Genomic DNA, 21,712 nt, shown 5'->3' with positions numbered 1-21,712 from the left:
TCTTTTTTCTTTGTGCATTCTTTGATTGTTCCCTGGTCATTATTTTTGAAAAATATTTTATGATAATAATTTGAAGCCTAGAATGGTAACTTTCTCCTACAATGATCATTTTTGTTTTGCCAGACACCTAGAGATACAACCAGTCCAATTCTACCTTAGTCCGATGCTTGAATGCTTGGGGATCCTCAGATTATATGTAGCTGTGTTTTAAGTTTCCATGAGAGCTAGTTTATTTCTTCATTGCCTTTACCTTAAGGATGAAGCCCTCTCTCTGGGAGGAAGCCCAGCTTAGAGTGGAATATTTTTTATCAGAGTCCCTTCCTTGAGAAAGCCCAGAATTTTGATTTTTCTCCCCTTTCCCATCCTGGCTGTCAAAAGCATAGCTAGTTTTACCACAATTTCTTGCAGATTGGCTGATGTTCTGAGGGCAAATGCTGCTTTGTGTTTTGGACCTACCTCCTTGGATTCTCCTCTTCTCCTAGGTTTTGGCCTAGTAATTCTTTGTTATTTTCTTAGCTCTTTAATGCTTTTAGGAAGATTGAGGGAAAAAAAACCCCACGATTGTTTTTAGTGGGAGGGTTGGTCCTAATTTCTCAGCCTGCCATTACAAGAATGGAGATCCCAGGACCCCAATTCTTTGCATTCTTTCATTCCTTATAGTCCCAAGATGGCTGCCATAGTGCCACATGTCACATGGAGAAATGACAACTGAAAAAGCCTGGTTTTAATGCATGTATTCACGTAGGTCTTTTTTTTTTTTTTAAGATTTTATTTATTCACTTGAGAGAGAGGGAGAGCACAGAGGGAGATTGAGAGGGAGAAGCAGACTCCCTTTTGAACAGAGAGCCCGACATGGGGCTCGATCCCAGGACCCTGAGATCACGACCTGAGCCGAAGGCATATGCCCCCCCTGAACCACCCAGGCACCCATCACATAGGTCTTTTTAAGAGCAAGAAAACCTATCCCAGATGTCCCTTGGGAGACTTTTTCTCATGTGTCAAAGGACATAATTATACCACCAATTCCTAAACAAGTCACTAGAAAGGGGATATAATTTTCATGATTGGTATAACATAATAACATTTACCCTGTGGGGCTGGGAGGGTTTCTACTTCTCCTAAGGAACATGGTTGCTGATTCCTAAACAAAATCTAGGTTCTATGAGCAAGGAAGAAAGGGGTAAATTGCTCCTGGGCAGGCAATCAGCTGTATCAGTCACACTCTGCTAGAGTTAAGGATTAAGACATGTAGACATATTTCTTGCCCTAGTTAGGGGACCTACATGCTCTGAGTGAGGCAGAAAAACATAGAGCCAAACCCTAACGGAAAGGATTCTGAAGTACTTAGGGCATGTCCCTTGAAAACACATTTTGTAACTTAAAAAAAAAATTGAGATGGCCTGTGATCAAAATGTTAAAAACTTATTTAATCAAAAATATTAAAAAACAAAATTCTATTGTAGAACAAAGGGCCTTACTGGAAATTTATTCATAATATTTAATCACACTATAAATTACTTCTATAAGTGTATATTGCATAAAAACTAATATATCTGATGGAGTCATATTGCTCCCCTGGGTGAGCTGGGTTCTTGCAAGTATTCCTGGCAGAAGAAGGATCATATTAAGGTTTAAGGATTCTCACAGACCTTGGGAACACAGGATCACTTCCCCAGCAGGCCTGGAAGGCTGTCCTTGCTCTAATATACCTGTCCTTGTTACCTAGGAGCAGGGTTGGAGGCACAGAGGTGAGGTATGAGGGGACCAAAGAGAGCCTTTCCTGAGGGCTGGCTTACTCTCTGTCTTGGAAAACCAGGTGGCCTCCACATCCTCTCTTTGGTAAAAAAGGCCCCAGAGGGAGGGATATTTATCCCCCTCCATAGTTTTCACCTGAGAAGAAGAGGTCCAGTTCCTGAACCAATACCTTCTACAGGTTCAGGATCTATCTCCCCTTCCTCTCTTTTCCATATCCCAAGTCTATGGCTTGACCTCATCTTAGGAGTTCCCCTCATCAGTCCATCATTTGCCACAGGTTGCTAGCTCTTGGAAGTCCCTCAAAGAAGATACCCAAAGAAAGTGTGCCAAGCAGGTTGAAAGTGTGCATGGAGTGATATTTTTGGTCATGGGCAGATGAGTACAGCTGGATTTTGGGAGGTGGTTTCATGTGGGGTGAAAATGAGTTGAAAGTACACTCACATGTAGCTTCTGTCCCCTTTTATCACCTCCACACTATCCTTTACTCTATCAGTTAAAGCTATTGATTTGCATGACCAGACTCCTTTAAAAACCAAAGAAAAACCTAAAACTTAATAAAGTTGGGAAACATTGAGCACAGTGGTAGGCTTATTTTGCCAATTGACTTACTTTTTAGGCACAGTGTGAAGAATGGTTCAGTGTGATGAAGCTTTGAGATCAAAATGGCTTGGTTTAGCTCACAATTCCACCACTCACTGCTGTGTAATGTTGGGTACCTCTCTAGGCCTCAGTTTCCCCATTTATAAGATGCTGACAATATCAGTATTTATCTCATAGTGTTATTGTATGGATGAAGTGATGTCACACATGTAAAAAGCCCAGTAAATGTTAGCTATTAATTCTTAACCCTTATTGCCTAAAATCTAACTTTTGGATGAGAAGGGGATGGGGGATCAGGAGGGGATCTAAGGACTGGAGGCCTAGGGGGGCAGGTCTCAAAGGAGTGGGGGGAGACAGAAAGGGTCAGGAGTGCTGAGTACTGGTACTTTGAGAGGAGGCACCTGAGAGTTGGAGGTGAGGGAGGGAACCAAAGACCAACATTCACTTGCCTTGAAGTTTAGCCCAAGGCCTATGGGGGAAACTTCAGCCTCAGGCTGCCCTCTGTACCTTGTGAGTGGGATGTGTTTCCTGCAGGAGCAGAGTCATCCATCAGTAGCTCCTTTTAAGGCCCTGCCTCGTCACCTTGAGGCTACCTGCCAGGCAGCTGAGCTGGGCTACCTCTGAGGGGGCAGTCACCCTGCTGCCTCCTGCTGGCTCCGTCCACCAGCTCAAGGTGCTTCCCACCTCTCTGGAGTTCCTTCTCCATTAAGTAGATTAAGGGCTCGACTGACCTAGCCCAGAATAATGGACACACTAATTGGCAGTCATTAGAGGCCTCAGCATTGATAAATCTTCAGGCCCTGGGCAGTATCTGCTGAAATCCATTCTTATTGACCGGTTCAGGAGAGAAGGATCCAAGAGCCAAGGTGAATGCCTGGTCTTGCTGCCAGGGGGGAGGGGCTGAGGCAGCCGGTCCTCAGTGGTGCCAGAAGGGTAGGGTAGGCCCTGGGCAGAAGCACTGAAAGAAGAGGAAGGCAGAGGAAGGGCTTTACTTTTTAAATAGGAAAGATGGTAGGTAGTAGTAGTCTGGGCAGCAGATTGGGCAAGAGATTATGTCAGAGGCAAAGGAACATAGCTTTGTCTACACTGTGGCCACTGTGGCCGCTGGACCTGTCCTGGCCATTTCATCAGAGTCAAGCAGTCTGTTGGTCTTGTTGATATGACGGCTTTGAATGGGCATGCTCTCTTTCCCAGATGTTCATCTCCAGCCACCCCTGAGCCCATGGCATGGCATCTGAGCCCTCAGGAGAGGAGCGCTGTGCAGAAGTTGAAGGAGCTGTTCTCCTGAGGACTCTGCGTGACATATGGGTACAGAGGATGCCACCTTGCGAACACAGAGTGGGGAAGAAGGGCTTCGCTTCCATCAGGGCTCGACCCCGGGGCAGTGGGGACTCTGGGGAACTCAGGCGGCCTGGCACTCGGAGTGCTGAGGGTCTGAGGGCTCTGGAGCAGCACTCTGGGTCAGACGCTGGTACCCTCAGAGAGGGCACCTTGCGCAGCTGCCAGCAGCAGTGGGCGGCCAGAGCAGGAGAAGGACATGGCAGGTGTGGCCAGCGGAGTGCCCAGTGAGCACAGGGGGATGTGAGCAGGGCTCCTGAACATCATGGGATCAGACTTTCCAGGGGCTGGGATACTACATGAGAAAGGAAATCAGGCCAACAACAGGGTTGCCTCTACTAAGGGGGACTTCTTGTCTGGTGAGGACTAGAAAACTCAAGTTGTAGAAGAAACATCTTGGCACTGAGGTACTCCTTAAATTGGCAAATATTTATTGAATACCTATTCTGCAAAGGTACTATTATGATAGTGAACAAGACAGGCAGTCTTTGTCTTCATGGAAATTACAGCAAAGGGAAAGGATTATTTAGTTCGGAAGTGCCGTGGAGCAGAGAAGAGAATTCCAGTTGTAGATCTTAACTTGAAAGACCTTGAAGGATGGGTAGAAGCTGCACTTGTGGAGATGGAGGAGAGCTACAGAGGAAAGGTACAGAGTAGGAGGGTTTGGTGAGTTTGGGAAATGGTCTTTATGTGGAGGTTGTATGTGTATGCTCATTTTGAGCATGTGTGCAGGGTATTTGGGACAATAAGAGAGAAAGCTGGAAAGGTTGGCTGAGTGGGCTTTATGTTCCACACTAGAGTTTTAGGATTTTATTTAGTAGTTTATGGGCAGCTATTGGGAGATTTTTGAGCAAGGAAATTAACTTGATCAATCCTTTCCTGTCCCCGGCTGAGGTCACTTAGTAGCATTGGTGTTGGGCAGGGCTTCAGGCCATGATTGTTTCAATATGTTCTCTTCCTGGCTTTCTCACGGGAGCAGTCGTAATTTTATTTTTACCCACATCTCTGTTTTGGGTGTGCTTCAGATTAGCAGCTCTATGCCTCCAGTTGGAAGAGAGCTTCTGTTCAAAGTGCTGTGTGGGTGGAGTCCTTCCGCCACTGTCCAAGGCCTGCTGCCCCTCCTGGATGTTGACCTTGGCTGTAGAGGGTGTGTCCCTTGATTTAATGGTGTTTGCTTCCCCTACTTTTTCAGCTCCTTCCCCGTGCTTCTGAATGACCCAGGGTTCCTGCAGGGAGGTTGAGCAAGGGGCAGCTTGTTGTTTGGGTGTTAGCTAGGGGCAGCAACTAATAAATGAATGGTCAGTTATTTCTGGAATGTAGGTCTTTGCTTTAGCCAGATTTACTTCCATTTTATCATAAATACAAGCAGCTTCATAAATTTAAATTGGTTTCCAGAAACAGATGCTGGTTCCAGGAATATTTCTCGGTATGGAAGACAGGATTGTCAACAAAGATGGGGATGCATTTTTAAAGATAAGATCTATTTGCCAGGAGATGGTCTACGGAGAAACAAATTTGGTGGTTTAAAACTCTGTGTATCCAGATGAAGGGTATGATGCAGATTTAACTTTCAGTGACTGTGATGTTTTAAAAATATCCCTGTGGTGCTGTTAGCTTAGTTGGCCTGGACACTGTATTCATGAGGGGAAGGCTGTGGCTCAGCTCTCATCCCTCTGTTGGACAGATAACTTCTCTCTGGCCATGGTTAGAGACTGCATCTTCCATTCCAGCTGGTAGTCTCTCTGTAGCTTTTGATTAGTCATGCAAGGGCCAGCAAAAATAGTATAGACAGACAACAAAAATCTAGTCTTTCTACTGGAAAAATAATTCAGAGAAAGTGGCCTGTTGATAATGGTTGTGTTGCAGTTTAGTTTTTGTACTTTGATTATGTACTTCTTATGTGCCAGGAACTGTCCTAGGTGCTTATCTCAAATGTCACAATAGTACTGTCCCTATATTACAGATGAGAAAACTGAGACTCAAAGAAGTTATGTGACTTTCCCAAGTCAATGAGCATGTATAATGGATTCTAACCTAGGTTTTCTTATTCTAAACCTCGTGTTCTTTCCTGTCCTCCATCTGGACACTGGGATGAGAATACCCATACCCTAGATGCCTAGAGGAAGGATCAGATGTTGGACCATTCAGTGACATCTTGGGATCTCCTCTGGCCGTGAAAGTATTTTTGGCTATGACCATTGGCCTCTTCTTGCTTTGAAGCAGAGTTACCTCTATCCCATTTGACGTCCAAGTTAACATCTGCTCATTGCCAACTGGACCCCTGGAGACTTCTCTCTATCTTCCAGCCCCCAGCCCCCTGCTGAATTGAGGAAGTGACAGATGGAAGATCAAGTGGCAGATGGAAGATCAGATTTCAGACATTGCAGGCTTCATTCTGACCTACAATAGCTCGGAGAGAGAGGAGGGGGTACTGGCCAGTGTGTGGACAAGTTGAGCTGCTGCCCTGAGCTGGGGGTCTATACTGGGAATTTCTTTTATGGAAAAGGAAAACAGTGGTGTTTTTTCCTTGAGCATGTGGTAGAGAAAGAATCAGCAAATTATTTGATTACTTAAATAACTAAAACATTAAGCATCATCTCTGGAGAAGGCAGAATTGGTGTGATTTGAAAGGTACTAGGAAAGTGCTTTCTGCCCAAAACTTCTCTTACCTTGGCAGTGCCTTGGCACCCAGAATAGTTCATTCATTCTTTTGGGCTAATAAACCACAGCTAATCCTTTAATGAGTGTGAAAATAATGCACCCTGGTGTTAATTTAAGATTCCTTGGCTCCGGAAGAAGTAGAGGAACAGAGGCTTTGTGTGTGGGGGTGCGAGTGTGGAGTGGGGTGGGTGGTGTCTGGAGTGAATGGATGACTCAGACGTGGTGGGAGTGTTCTGGGACGCCTTCCTGGAGGAGAGAAACACTTAACATGGTGTGATGGTAGAGGATTGTTCCTTCAGGAGCTGTGGATTGGGGCATGCACCAAGTTACTGAACATCAGTTTTTAGTTTCTCAGATAATGGAATTAGCTCTAGTAGTCAAGGTACAAAGCCATTATTAACTTATAAGCTTTTATAATTGCTTTTTGGAAGCCCTTTCTGCTTTGGCATAGTAAATCTTCTTCACAGTGCCAGGGATTTAAAATTTTTAGAAATGACATTTAATTAATGTAAAAGGTAAAATCTCTTTGGATTTCAAGCTGCCTTGGGAACCTTCTCGCCTCCTCCCAGGTGTCATCCAGGAAGCCTCCCTGAGGGAGCCGTGGAGGGAGGCAGAGAAGAGTGCCTTCCCTAGGAGTGACTGCTGCACTTTCTGGACCCAAGCAACATTCCATGGGGCTGCAAGAGACACTTCCATCTGTGGCAGGAGCCAGATTTCTGGGAGGCTGAGTGGTGAGCTCTCAGCTGGGGTCAGGTCAGAGAGACCACATATGGCAGACGGCTCGGCTCTGGCTGCCACTTGATGGGGGCTGCTCTTGGGGCCAAGGGAGTGGGAGTGGCAGAGACTTCTCCCTGTGAAGGACACAGGGGAAGTTCCTCTTCAGATCTAGGGAAGTTTTAGCAAGTGAGTGGGGATTATGCCATCTCTGCGGGAGAGTTTTCTGAGGAGACTGTGAAGATGTGCATAAATATGAACAGTTTAAAGGTGCAACACACACACACACACACAGAGAAACTCTCTGCCGCTGACACAGGTTCTGGATATTACTAAGAGTTCTTTACATCTCTATATAAGATTAATAGAAACACTCACTTAGGCCACATGTAAACAGGTTAGGCAGTGAGGCCTATTTAGTTATGGAACTCTAATAAAAGTAAACAAATTCCATTTCTTTTATTTTTATAACTATGTCTTATTTTTTTTTAAGATTTTATTTATTTATTTGAGAGAGAGAGACAGATAATGACAGAGATAGTGAGAGAGAGTACAAGCAGGGAGGAAAAGGAGAAGTAGGCTCCCACTGAGCAGGGAGCCTGACGTGGGGCTCGATCCCAGGATCCTGGGATCATGACCTGAGCTGGAGGCAGACACTTAACGACTGAGCCACCCAGGTGCCCCTATAACTATGTCTTATTTGAGCATGTGTTATATACCAGGTTAGTCCTAAATACCAGAACTGTATCTTCTCATTTGTCACAACACCACTGGGAGGTAGCTGTAATTTTTTCCAGTTTATAAAGCACCTCTATCATCTCATTTGATTCTTCCGACAGACAGTATATTTCCACGTTGTACGAGTGGGAAATGGCCAGAGGTGGTGACGCTGGAGTTGGAACTCACAGCTCCTTACTGCGACTCCTGTCTCCTTTTGACTGTACCACAGTGCCCTCACTCTTCCTCACCCCCCCCTTGTCCTACAGAGAGTTTCTTGGGATTTTGTGTCTGAGAGAGGTATCTGAGCAGGATGAGCTTTGAGGATGTCGATGGGGTTGAGAACAAAGTGACAGGGAGCAGGGAATGGAGACTGACCGGCAGGGCCCTGGGGGATGCGTCAGGGGCAGCGCAGGCATGGCTTAGGCTCCGGCTGCAGAGGGAGCTGGAAAGGAAAAACTGCCACTTTGGGGAAGAACGAGGCTATTCCCAACATCTCCATATCTATGAGGGGACTGACGATACAAAGACTCACTGATGAATGGGCAGAAGTTTTCAGGCCCAAGAAGATATTAAAATAAATATTTAATTGGAACAAATTATGCTGTGAATCATTAAGACAAACATAAATCTCATGAATAAGGTTTCTCTTATTTCTCTGAATCTCAATGAAATATTTATTGAGGAAAATGAAGTCAGCTCACTGCTTTGCATGACTAAATGTCATTGCTGACTTCCAAGAGCAGGTTCCTCAGGATCCATTGGGATCATGAGGGTGGGTAAGGAGGCAGGAATACTTCTAGGCTCACCCAACATGGGCAAGAATCAGACTGCTCAGATCTGGAAAGACTGAAGCAAAGTCTAGCGTTGTGTCTGGGATAGAAAAGGGAATTTGATTTTTGGTCATTTAGTTTTGATTTTGAAGGTCCTGGGGTACTTTCTAATTTGGGGAAGGGGGAGGATGGGCTTTAGGGTAAATGCCTTAAATTTTCAGATGTTAAATCCTGAGACATCCTATGAGTATGTCTAGAACTGAGAACTCTCTGATTTTGGTTAGTGCCCTTGTAGGTGACACACAGACATCCTGATGCCACTCCTGGTCTGCTGGCTGAGCGTGCCCTGCCACTGCTAATCATGTGCTCGTTGGTGGGATAGGTGGTAGGACTCACAGCTGCCTGTGGGGATTGGGAGGGCATCATCACCTCCCTGATCTCACCTAGGCGAGTAAAGGATATTGGTCCATCTCCCCGCAGAGGTCAGCTCCAGCCACTGACTTCCTTAACTGTGACATCCCCTAAGGGTGATCAGAGCAGAGCTGGCTATTCTGGGAGATGGATTTCGAGAGACTGAGCCAAAAGATAGCAAGTATGGGTCCATGGGGCTATGAGGATACCCTGGGTCTCTTGCCTCTCTGGACAGGCTCTGGCTACAGTTGTGCCCCTGACAGGGTGGGTGGCCCTGACTCCTGGGTTCATGATCTTTTGGCAGGTAGATCCTGTGTGGGTCACATGATGGATGTTTCCATGGGTGGTCTTGCTGTCCAAAGTCAGGCTTGCTGCTCCAATTTCGTTATGGTTTTCTTCTTGGAATGCACAGGTGGCTTATGTCAGTCCTCCTGGATGAAAGATGACTTTATTCCTTCCTCACAAACGCAGTGCTCTAGTCTGGGAGAAAGCTTAGCCAGCACCTTGGGGGAATGTAGGTAACTAGAGCTGACTATATTGTTTTCCTTGGCCTTGGCCTTCCCATTTTCTAAATCTAGGGTATGATTAACAGGATTGGCATGGAAGGGGAACCCCCCACTGCTAGCAGAATTACTGAATTCAACTAAATATGTACTGAGAATGAGCCATGTCCCAGCGCTGGGTTGGATGCTCTAGAAGATACAGAAATGTTAACAGAGAGATTCTTGTCTTTGAAGAAATTTACAAGCTAGATGGGGAAATGAAACATATATATGTATATATCACATAACTAGGTAAGTGTTCATTCAGTGTTTATTTACCCAGCATTTTCTCTGAGCAGACCATGAAGAAATCAGAAATGCTTTTACCCTCAAGCTGCTTAAAAAGACATGTTCATAATTATATTGTAAAGCAAAGAATAATAGGAGCTCCAGGAAAATGCTCTTTGTGAAAGACTGTATTTAATGCCAGGATATAAACATTACTTCTATTAGTAGATCAGAGGATGGAGCCACCAGACAGAGATTTTGACTCTTTAGATTGTTCTATCCCCAGAAGCTAGCACACTGCCTGGTACATATAATGCTTAAATAAATAAATAAATAAATGTTGAATGAATGAATGAATTTTGCTAGGCTGGAGTGATCAGAGACAGCCTTAAGGAAGAAGTCCAGCTTGAGTGAGATATTTAAAACATAATAGAATTTGGGTAGGACTGGGGAGGGCATTTCAGGTTTTTCAGGGGAAATCACTGCTACCTCCATAGCTGATATTGATTTCTCTTTCATGTTTATAAAATACTGTATAAGTCACTCATGAGCAGTCAGCCATTTCTTACCTTCTTTATCATACCATTAGGGAAAGGTTGACTCTGGGGCCCCTGAACCTGATTGTATGAGAAAGTGCAAGAAATAGCGATTTATTTTTACTTGCAGCATTTCTATAGTTTGGGGATGCCTTTGAAGCCCTGTTGAATGAGACTGTGGATTGAAATTCTCCAAAAGGCCATTAATTATTGAATTTGCTTTGTTGTAAAACAAAGGAGATGCTTACAGGTGTCAGCTGTTGAAGATGTAGAGCGAGTTAGTATCAGAGATGGGCAATGGAAGTCTGTCTGTGGTCTTAGGACATCACCTGGCCACTCCTTTCCTTTGTGTGATTTACTGCCCTGCTTTACACTCAAGATGGTGGACAGCAATGACATCTAGTCATTGTGCTCCTAATCACAGGCAGACCTGCTCGCAGACACTGAGGGAAGAAGACAGGCACCGTCAGCACACTGCTACAGGGAAGATGGGCAAGTGGCTTCAGATGTCACATAGCATCCTTCTCTCTTTGGTCTCCCAGGGGCTTTCTGTGCGGCTATCAGAGATTTTAGTTATGACTCTAAAAACAAGTCCCCATGAGAGAATTATGGGCTGTTAATCTTGTCAAATGGTGAGGTGAGTGGTGTCAGGGAGTTCGGCTGCAGTGGTTGTAATGGAAGTTTTGCAGGTGGTGGTGCTAAGGAGAAGGAGAAAAAATTCCTGGCATCATGGGGATGACTTACCTTCTGGGAAGTGGGACTAGATGTCTCAGTGTGGCCTGTGTTGCTGGAGGAGGCTTGCCATCACTCTGCTGCTGCTGTTGTAACCTTGAGCAGGTTCTGGGGGCTGGATCTGCCATCCTCATGTGTGGGAATGCATAAAGCCAGCCTGTAGGATCCTTCTCAATGGGCCTCTCTGTAATGATGTGCATGGAAACTTGACTTCTGAGCATACATGGTAAAGCTGTGGCGAGGGTCTGTATTTAGCACTGTAGGGACAAGGAAGACGTTCAGAGGCATTTAAGCCAAATCTGTGCTGAGCCTGCAGAAGAGGCACAACCCTATTTCAGATGCTGGAAGTATAAGAAAGAGATATGGTCTTTGCACGACCACCAACAGAAGCAGCCTCTTCACAATGTATAAAAAGCTTTCATATGTGTTATCTCATTTGAAATCCACAATAGCCTTCTGAGATAGGTAGGGCAGTGATTATCATCACCCTTTTCCAGATGAGGAAACTGAAGCTCAAACAAGTTAAGAGATTTTGCCTAAGGTGGCCCAGCTAGCAAGCAGAAGCCAAGCCTTGAATTCAGGGCCTCTTGCTTTTTTCTCTTATTTCATGTTGTCAGTTCTTAATCATGAGAATAGACCCAGATGCTAATATTGTGAAGAGGGAGGCACAAGGTCAGAGCCAGTGTGGTGAGTAAGCAAGAGTTCTAGGAGCAGGTAACCTTGAGCTATCATGCGAAGGAGAAGAAGCCATGAATGTGGTGGGTAGAGGGCTGCATGTTGTGTTCCTGGCAATGCTGGCAGACATCGGTATTCAAGCCCTCTCTTCTTTATTCCTGGGCATGCAAGGGAGGCTGGGGGAGTCAAGGGCACTGAGGGTTTGAATAATTGAAATCAGAGGAAACACAAACATCTCTTTTTAACTTACAACATAATCCCCTTTTCCTAGAAATGCTTTCAACATACTGCTCACAAACAGCAAAATGCCTTGGAATGGATTCCTTCCACTCCTTGTCTTTGATTCCCCTGCGAGCAGGGAAATACTTAGGAGGAGAGAAAAGATGTCACGAATCTGGATGACCCGCAATTAGGCCATTAGCCCTTCTGGGTGATTAGGACCAGGCTGTGCTGATCAGGTATTTCTACTTGAAACCATGGTGGCTCCACGAGTTGGTGGCCCCATCTTGGTTTGGGCCCTGTCTGTGTAAGGTAGGTGTGGAGAAAAAGGATATAACCCACCAGCTTGCACCAAGAAACCCAACATCTCATCTACCAGTGCTCCCTATTGACTCTAGGGTACCCTTTAGTGACATCGCTTCTGCCTTCCTGGCTTACCTTGATGTTCATTATAGAAAGGTTGAATAAAAGAGGATCATAGTTTGGGGAATTCCTGGCTGAGAGTTAAGAGAGACTTCCTTACTTTCGCCAGGCCTCAAGTGAACGATTCTCTTCTCTCTTTTTTAATAAATCGTAAGTGAAAATTTCTGCACTTGCAAAGACAGACATCAGAAGGATTTTTCAGTAAGTGCCCTTATTTTTTATTGAAAATTATGTTTGAAAATAATCCAGTATGACCCAAACTGTTTTCCCAGCCACTGTTGTGAGGTTTCTCTCATTCAACCATTGGACTGTTTCAAATGTATGAGCAAATGTTTGAGAGCCCTTCTTGCCTCCTACCACTGCTTCATCTTAGGAGAGATGCGCAATGGACCTGTCTGTGGTCTTAGGACATCACCTGGCCACTCTTTTCCTTTGTGTGATTTACCGCCCTGCTTTACACTCAAGATGGTGGACAGCAATGACATCTAGTCCCAACTTTCCCTTTTACTTTGAGGGCACAAAGCCAGATTCTCCTAACAGAGATAACACAAAGTTAAATACTTGCAAGAATTTCTCATGATATAACAGAATATAAAGGCTATTCCTTTGCTATAACTTAGGTAAAGTTTCTCATGGAAATGGAATGGCCCAAGCCCTGTTGTACCATGCTCTCCAAGTGACAGTTTCATCAAGTTCATATGTTCACAGATGAAGGGAGTGTTGTCACATGGCAAATGGCCAAGAAAACCCCTGACCCACTTGCACAGAATTGTCCAAGAGTACCTGGCACATTCCGCCCCTCAATTATTCCCATCGATTGTGAACAGACAGGCACAATACTCTTTAAGTCATAGTAAAGTGACTTGTATTTGGCCATTATCCAAGCAAAATGAAAGAAGGTGCTGTTGTCTGTCTGGCTCAGCTACAATATAGGACTCACAAAACAACGACCCCTGGTTCAATAATAACCAAATCCAAGGCTGCCAGGATGGGTGCTTTAATGGCAGCAGCTCAGAGACCATCATTCACAAATTTCAAATTAGTTACAGATTTGTGGGTTAGATTTGCCTTGTTGTTGGCTTCCTTTAATTTCAGACTCTATGGCCTCTCCACGTTGCATCAACTTGTTAAATATCTGGTAAGATTTTTACTTTTCAGGTTGATCCTTGTTAGGATTATCTGCCAATTTAGGAAGATCTCAATTTACTCTAAACAGATGGTTCTTAGAATAATATGTATGGACCCTAAAGTGTACCTGACACAATTATTCTGGGTGATTTTTCTAATCCTCTTTCCCTTAGTGAGGTTTTTAGGTCCCACACTCCAGTATTCATTGTAGTAACTAGACTAACTTGCCATTCTATGTCACCTCCTTCCCAGTCTGACTCCAAACTTTCCTCTTCCAGAAAGTTTGCTTTGATTGACTCTATTCCCTTGTGACCACAAGTTCTAAACTAGTAAAATATTAGTTATGGGTGAGGTCTTAGAGTCCTTCGAGTCTAACTTCCACTTGAGGCAGAAATTGCTTCTGGACGACCTCTGACTGGTGATAATCCCTATCTTCCATGACAAGGTGCTCATGACTCCACAAGACAACTCATTTTATTACTGGACAGATCTAATTGTTAGTAAATGATTTTATGTAATGGAAACCTGACTTTGTCTAATTTAGGCATGTTGATCTTAGGTCAGCCCTCTTGAGTAATACAGAGCTATATAATTTCATTTGTGCTTGAAGTCATTCAGGTAATTGAGGACAGCGGTTTTTATTACCATACAGTCTATTTGGCAATGCTTTAGACTTTTTGATTGATCCTTGTGTCCTTAATTTTGTTTTCTTTCTCTTATGCTTCATTTATTACTCCTATCCCACAGTTTTATAAGTACAACCTGTCTGTTATTTTGTGTCCCTTAAGAATTTATGCCTTTGGGAGAGGATGTGGAGAAAGAGGAACCCTCATGCACTGTTTATGGGAATGCAAATTGGTGCAGCCACTCTGGAGAACAGTATGGAGATTCCACAAAAAAGTTAAAAATAGAACTACCCTATGAGCCAGCAATTGCACTACTAAGTATTTACCCAAAGAATAAAAAAATACAGATTCAAAGGGATACATGCACCCTGATGTTTACAGCAGCATTATCAACAATAGCCAAATTATGGAAACAGTCCAAGTGTTCATCCACTGATGAATGGATAAAGAAGATGTGGGGTGTGTGTGTGTGTGTGTGTGTAATAGAATATTACTCAGCCATCAAAAAGAATGAAACCTTGAAATTTTCCATGACGTGGATGGATCTAGAGTATATTATGCTAAGTGAAATAAGTCAGAGAAAGACAAATACCATATGATTTCACTCATATGTGGAATTTAAGATACAAAACAAACAAGCAAAGGGAAAAGAGAGAGAAAGAGAGAGAGAGAGATAAATCAAGAAACAGACTCTTAACTATAGAGAACAAACTGATGGTTACCAGAGGAGAGGTGGGTGGGGGGATGGGTGAAATAGGTGATGGGCATTAAGGAGTGCACTTGCTGTAATGAGCACTGGGTGATGTATGGAAGTGTTGAATCACTATATTGTACACCTGAGACTAATATTACACTGTATATTAACTGGAGTTTAAATAAAAACTTAAAGAATTTTTGCCTTTGATGTATACAGTGTTTTAAATTACTCAATTATTTTCTTCTTTCATGTATTCCCTCCATTAATACTTAGTAAGTCTTTTTGTGTGTGTCCTGGTCTATGGTAAGTGCTAGGAAGACAGCAATGAATAAGGCCAACTTCCTGCCCTCAAGAAGCACTTACTGATGTGTCTCACTCTGACTTTTCTCAAGTTGTTCATTATACCTGTAGTCAAACTTATCAGTAGGATAAGATCAGTTAATGAACAGAGAAAACCAGAAGACTGGAATGTTGAGAAATACATACTTTCAACTAATGTTATGTTTGTTTAACTGATGGCTGCTCCTTGCCCCTCTTTCAACCAATTACTTTTTGTATCTTAAAAGATGTTTGTCTCTGAAAAAGATGTGTTTCCTACAAAGGTTATTTAGTTATCAAACATTTATGAGGACAGAAGCCTGAGGTGAGAATGGAAGTCTCGCCCAATCCTGTTTAACCCATTTAATAGTGGTAGTTTTACTTTTGGTCCAGCCAGAAGAAAGGTATTCATTATGAATTGATAGTATAAGGAAAACCAAATGAAAATTTAAACCAAGTGACAAGAAGTCAGTGGTCCCTCAGGATGGAATAAGACTTTAGATTCTTGAGAAATATTGATTTCGGCCCCAAAAAGGTACCTGGAGAAAAAGTAAGCTTGACAGAGGGGAGCATTGTGATCTAAGAACTGTGTCTTCATGTGAGTGGCTCTGGTGCAGGTGCAGTGTCCCTACTTAGATGCTGTCTCTGCCTTCTTCAACTGGTCCCAAAGGGTTCTGGGTCTACAGTCACCTCATGGGTCTGACTCTCCTGCGCCTGTTCCTTGTCCCATCCCCGACTCCCCAGTGCTAGCTGCCCTGTGAACATGGTTACCCTGCCACATGGGGGAAAGAATCAGCTTTTCTTTTCTTTTTTTCTTTTTTAAAGATTTTATTTATTTATTTGACAGAGAGAGACACAGCGAGAGAGGGAACACAAGCAGGGGGAGCGGGAGAGGGAGAAGCAGGCTCTCCGCCGAGCAGGGAGCCCGATGCGGGGCTCGATCCCAGGACACTGGGATCATGACCTGAGCTGAAGGCAGATGCTTAACGACTGAGCCACCCAGGCGCCCCCAAGAATCAGCTTTTCAATCCAGAAAAGCCAGGGAGTTTTTCTCAGTCACTTGCACTTGACTTCTAGAGAGCCAATCCAGAAACTATGAAATGAGAAATTGAGGGCTATAGAATGCCAATGAGCAAAATTGTGCATAGTCTCATCTGTCTGCTTATGTGAGAGTGTTTCTGAGCAAGTCCCTAAAATTCTCAGTCACTGTGCTCAGACAGCTTTTGTTTTAATGAGAGAGTCAGGCCATACTTGGGAGTGGTAGCTGAATCATGTCCCAGCAACATAGTGGTGTGGAAAGCCACTTAGATAGGCTTGTCCTGTTTACAGACTCTAAAGGTCCCATGTTTATTCTTACTCTTGTCCCTTGCTCTACTAGAGGGCAAAGCACTCTCCACCAGTGCTCCACTGTTCTGCCTTAACTCTTACCTGCTTTAAGGAGCAGTTTGAGACTCATCCACTCTTTGCCGGCATGTGCCAGTCCACAGCGACTCCTTCTTACATTTAGTGATCACCGTAGATATGTTCTTTAAGTTTGGTATATTTTGTAAGGTTGGGGAATGTGTCTTGTCTTGGACACTGCACTTGGTGGTAAAGTGCGGACTGGATAGCATGTTTCTCTTCAGTCATTTGGGTAATGGCATCAAGAGGAAGTAGCTGGAGAGAAGGAAGGTGGTGGTGGGCAGAGCTCAGGGAAGGAAGGGATAAGGTAGAGATTGACCTAGTCCCAAGAGAAAACTAGACATTATCGTCATCACCTTCAGTCACCCATTTACTCTATCACCATGGCCCTATATGCAGGACTATTTCCCTCTTCCATTTTCATTCCCTTAAGACTTGCTTTCCCCAAAAGCAAGGGCCAAGGCCATGACTGGTGTTTGTTTTAACCTCATTTTAACTGTGAAAGAGGTTGGCTGGGTAAAGTGAGAGGAAGAAGGCAGGTGACAACATTCCATGTGATTTACCCTAGGGCCCTGCCCCCTTAAAGAAAGCCTGGTGGTTTTGTGTGTGTGTGTTTTGTGACTTCCAGAACATTTAGCTCAGTAACCTAAAATATGTGCTTTATAAGTGTGTGTTGATTGTTTGAGTAACATTTGCCAAGCTACATAAAAACAAATGAAATGAGTAGTAACTCATTTATTTATGGGGCAACCTTCACCATTCAGAAGATAGAAACAGTCTTATAGCAGCAAAGAAGCCCATGCACATTGAGACCAGAATTTACTGACTGACGATTGTGTGTAAATTAAAGTTCCTGATTGGGCCATCTTGACTATTTCCTAGAACAGAGATTAAAGGGAAGTGCTATGGCTTGCTGATACATTAGTGATATCCACCCAGGAAGGAGGAGACAATGAAATCCCTAGATAGTTAATATAAGGGCAGGTATCTCTCTGTACATCTCAGTATGGTCTGGCGAAGGTTAGGTGGTTTACTCTGTTCAAGAAGTGAAATTAAAAAAAAATTAAAAAAAAAAGTAAAATGGTTAGAATTTTTTTTAAAGCTACTTGAAGACTAACGTCAGTTGTCTGAAAATCTACCTGAGGTACCTTGTTTCCCAGTGAGACTTTAAAGAAGAGTCTTTACCAATACCAAGTGTTGGTGAGGACGTGGAGCTCCTGGAACTCTCTTTGCTGGTGGAGTGTATATTGGTGCAAACACTTGGAAAAAATTTAGATGGTACCTATTATGTATACCCCCATGACCCTATAATTCTTCACCTGGATATACTCAACAGATATGAGGGTTTATCTTCATTAAAATATGTACAAGAACATTCCTGTCAGCTTTGTTCATAACAACCTCAAACTGGAAACAACCAGAATGTTTCTGTGAGCAGTAGAATGGATAACTACATTGTTGTGTATTGTTGCAACAGAGTGTTATACAATAACTAGAAAGAGTATACAATATATTGGCATACTAACAGAATGGAGGAATCTTACAAACAGAATGTGGAGCAAACAAGCCAAATATAAAAGTATATATACTACACTCATTCATTTATATGAAGTTCAGGAACAAGCGAAACCTGGTGTGTGGGGTAGAGGTCAGATAAAGATTATTCTTGATTGGAAGGGGGCATGAGGGAAACTTCGGGTAGTTGTAAATGCTCTAAATCACCATCTGGATGGTGGTTACATCAATGCATACATATGCAAAGATTTACCCAGCTCTTCCCTTATGATTTATACACTTTACTGTGTTCAAGTTATACTTTAATAGAAAAGAAAGAAAAAGGAGGTATTGCTGAAGTATGACACTGAGTAGTTTGCCCCAGACCCCTGTATCTTCTATTTGTCTGCAGGTTATCAGTGTCATTATGGCACTTGACTCTGAAGCTTCTTGTGAATTTTATTTTATTTTAAATATTTATTTATTTATTTATTTGAGAGCAAGTACACTGCAAATGGGTGGGGGGAGGGGTGGAGAGGGAGAGAGAGAATCTTAAGCAGTCTCCACGCCCAGCGCAGAGCCCAACGTGGAGGTGGATCTCACAACCCTGAGATCATGACCTGAGCTGAAGTCAAGAGTTGGGGACATAGCCCACTGAGCCACCCAGCCACCCCCACTTTTTGTGAATTTTAGCTTCTTACTCCTGCTCTCACTTGCTCAGGAAAGAGCTCGGGTCTGGAAGTCAGGAGGCTTCTGTTGTAATCTCTCTACCCCTCTTGCCAGCTGATTACTTATGGGTAAGTTCAACAGGGAAGTCTATGAAATAGGTATTTCAATCCCTCCTTCACCTTTAACCCCCAGGGTCTGGTGGGCATCATGTTAGGCACAACGTCAAAGAGTTTTAGGAAAAATCAAAAGAGTCACCCAAATACCAAGATAATTATTAGACTTGAACTTGAGGGAATTGATACTAGCTACTGATTTGAATCATAGGAAGAGCTGCTGTCAAAGACCGTGTTGTGACCTCAGACAGTTGGGCAGTGATTTATGAATCATTTTGGTACTCAGCCTAGGGTAGTCAGGAGCACATAAGGGTGACTTGTGTGTAGGGAAATATGGTGATTACAGAAATAGCCAGTACCAAGAGGTCTGAGGGTCTAGGAGACACATTGGTCAGCATCAGGGGCTTAGGATGATGGTTCTTCTCAAGGGCATGCCTTTGGACCAATGTGCCTAAGTGAACAGTGCTCTGCTTCGACCATCCAGGTGTAATTCCAGCTCTTCTACCAAATGGCTATGTGATATGAGATACCACCTCACTGCTCTGGGCCTTAGTTTTCTCATCTCTAAAATGGGGCACTAGATGTCTTAGGTTCTTCTCAGCTTTAACTTCCTACGTTTCTTCCTCATACAGCTAACTCTCATTTATTTCTGTATATGTATTATGTGTCAGTTTTAAATCCTGAATGGACTTTCTTTTTTCATGTGGCCGTTTTCTAGCATTCCTTGTCTTTGTGTTCAGGAAAGGCAGATTCATTTTTGAACAAATAAATCCTTCATAACTCTGCTGTGAAAAATCATGTTGTCTCCTAACAATAAGGTTCATTATTCTGGGTTATTGATTATCCATCATTTTGATTACCCAGTATCTCTTTCCACCCTTAGTGCAGATGACTAAGTGCTGCTGAATGATACAACTGTTTCCCCATCCCGCCTGCCTCCTTCTGCTCCACTGGAGTCCCAGCCTGGCATGCACTGATGAGCAAAGCTGAACGTTTCGGCCATGTTTCCCTAAGGGTTGTGAGGGCAGCTCCATCAGCGCTTCCGGGGTCCAGGGTCTGGCACCTGGGCCAGTGACGTTACTGGTGTGAGGAGGAGAAAGCCAGAGGGGAAGAGAGCTGCCAGCACTGGGGAGGTGAGCACTGAGGTGTAGCACGATACACTTGTGGGCTTCTTGCCTGGCCTGAGCTTTTTAAGGCTGAATGAAAATGCAGAGCCAAGGAGAAAATATGCCATTCTCCTCAGGCCAGCCTGGGCAGAGGTCTTATTTTGCACGTGACAGGACTTGGGAAAGGAAGAGGAGGGGGGATGGGGCCAGGAGAGGGTGACTTGGCAGTGTCTGGGAGGGAATCAGGCCCTAGTATTCCTGCTTGGGGAACGGGAGAAAAGCTGCGTGGCACCTTTATTTTTCCTGTTCCTTCATGACCTTTTCTGCAGGGATTTCTTCCTGTCTCATGTTCTAGATTCCTCTGTGGGGGGTTCTGTGGGTCAGGGGCAGGAAACTAGACCAGGCCTTGGCCTCTGAAGACACTGTTTCTCCCCTGGTAGCCCTTTGAAGAATAGTCCTGGTTCCTGCTTTTGGGGTGTCTAAACCCTTTTCTCTGAAGTCTCGTCCCTTCTTCCCTCTGTGTCCCCTCTGCCACTCCCTTATTTGGTGTGGGAGTTTGCTTTCTTTCTTTTTTTTTTTTTTTAAGATTTTATTTATTCATTTGACAAAGAGAGAGCGTACAAACAGGGGGAACGGCAGAGGGAGAGGGAGAAGCAGGCTCCCCACTGAGCAGGGAGCCCGATGCGGGACTCGATCCCAGGACCCTGGGATGATGACCTGGGCCGAAGGCAGATGCTTAACTGACTGAGCCACCTAGGTGCCCCTGGAGTTTGCTTTCTGAAGCCTCTCATAGATGATGGCATACTGACTGCTTCCCTGCCCACTCCCACCTGAAGTGGCCCCTCCCTTCAAAGCAGGCCCCCTGAGGGGGACTGAGGCCAGGCATGCCACCTATGATCAAACCCTGTGGGCTCTGCATTCTGGGAACTGTTTTCCAGTATGGTGCTGCAGATTTCTTTTTTTCTGAACTATCCTTAATGGTGACAAAACCTTGTTCTTTGAATGTTAATTGATTTTTGGAAACAGCCCAGCTTCATTTGGGGAAATCTAGGGAAAGAGGGAATCAAATCTAGGCAAGCTGAGTGATAATGGTTTTAGTATTTAAAAAACCCCAAAAAACAAAAAACCAAGATTTGCCTACAAAGTAATAACACAATTTGCTTATTGTTTATTTTAAAATGACAGTGAAGGTTGTTCTCAAGAGGAGACCAAAAATGTTTTCAGCATCTGCTGGGATAAGCATAGAGCCCAAGGAAGCAGCTACAAGGAAGTCCCCCATTTCTCTGTTCAGTTTGGGAGGGTTGTGGGTTGCTTGTGTGTCTGCAGGATCATAGGAGACCCAGGGCACTCTCTGTGACTGCACACCCACTCCTGTTCCTTGTGGGAAAGGAGGGTGGGCTAATTTGGGGCTATTGCCAAGTCCCCTGCTAGCCTGAATTCAGATGTTGCTGGGGAGGGAGATCAAATAATGAGAGGATCTGCATTAGGAAGGACCGCCTGATGTGGAGAGAGCTCACTCCGAGCCAGTGGACCTGCCTGAAACCACAGGCAAAAAGAGCTTGGGAAGAGTGGGAATAGGACAATGTGTTCCTTGTGTAATTCAAATGGCCTTTGTAAAGTTGTTTTAAAGAGCTGTTCTTTGAAAGAGTTGAGGATGTTAGAGCTGGGGTCTGGGTTATAAGCGGCCCTCTGGGGACAGTCTGGCTCCCAAGGACTCAGGCTCTTTTTCAGAACAGGGACTGAAGACACTGGGGACATCAAGATGGCTGCTGGAGAGAGCTCTTGCCCAAAGCTGTGAACAGCCAGCAGGTTTTTCCTTTGTGGCTGGGGTCCTCG

General features: G+C 44.2%; 1 protein-coding gene across 7 annotated transcripts in view; it reads left to right on the top strand.

The window, feature by feature from the left end:
- KALRN (kalirin RhoGEF kinase) overlaps positions 1–21,712 on the top strand; it is a 648,894-nt gene that overhangs the window by 80,425 nt on the left and 546,757 nt on the right. The gene's annotated exons all lie outside the window — the stretch shown is intronic.

The sequence above is a fragment of the Mirounga leonina genome, unplaced genomic scaffold (genome assembly GCF_011800145.1).
Source record: "Mirounga leonina isolate KUSES-001 unplaced genomic scaffold, KU_Mleo_1.0 Mir_115, whole genome shotgun sequence".
Classification (NCBI taxonomy): Eukaryota; Metazoa; Chordata; class Mammalia; order Carnivora; family Phocidae; genus Mirounga; species Mirounga leonina.
This window is presented reverse-complemented; position numbering and strand designations above follow the sequence as displayed.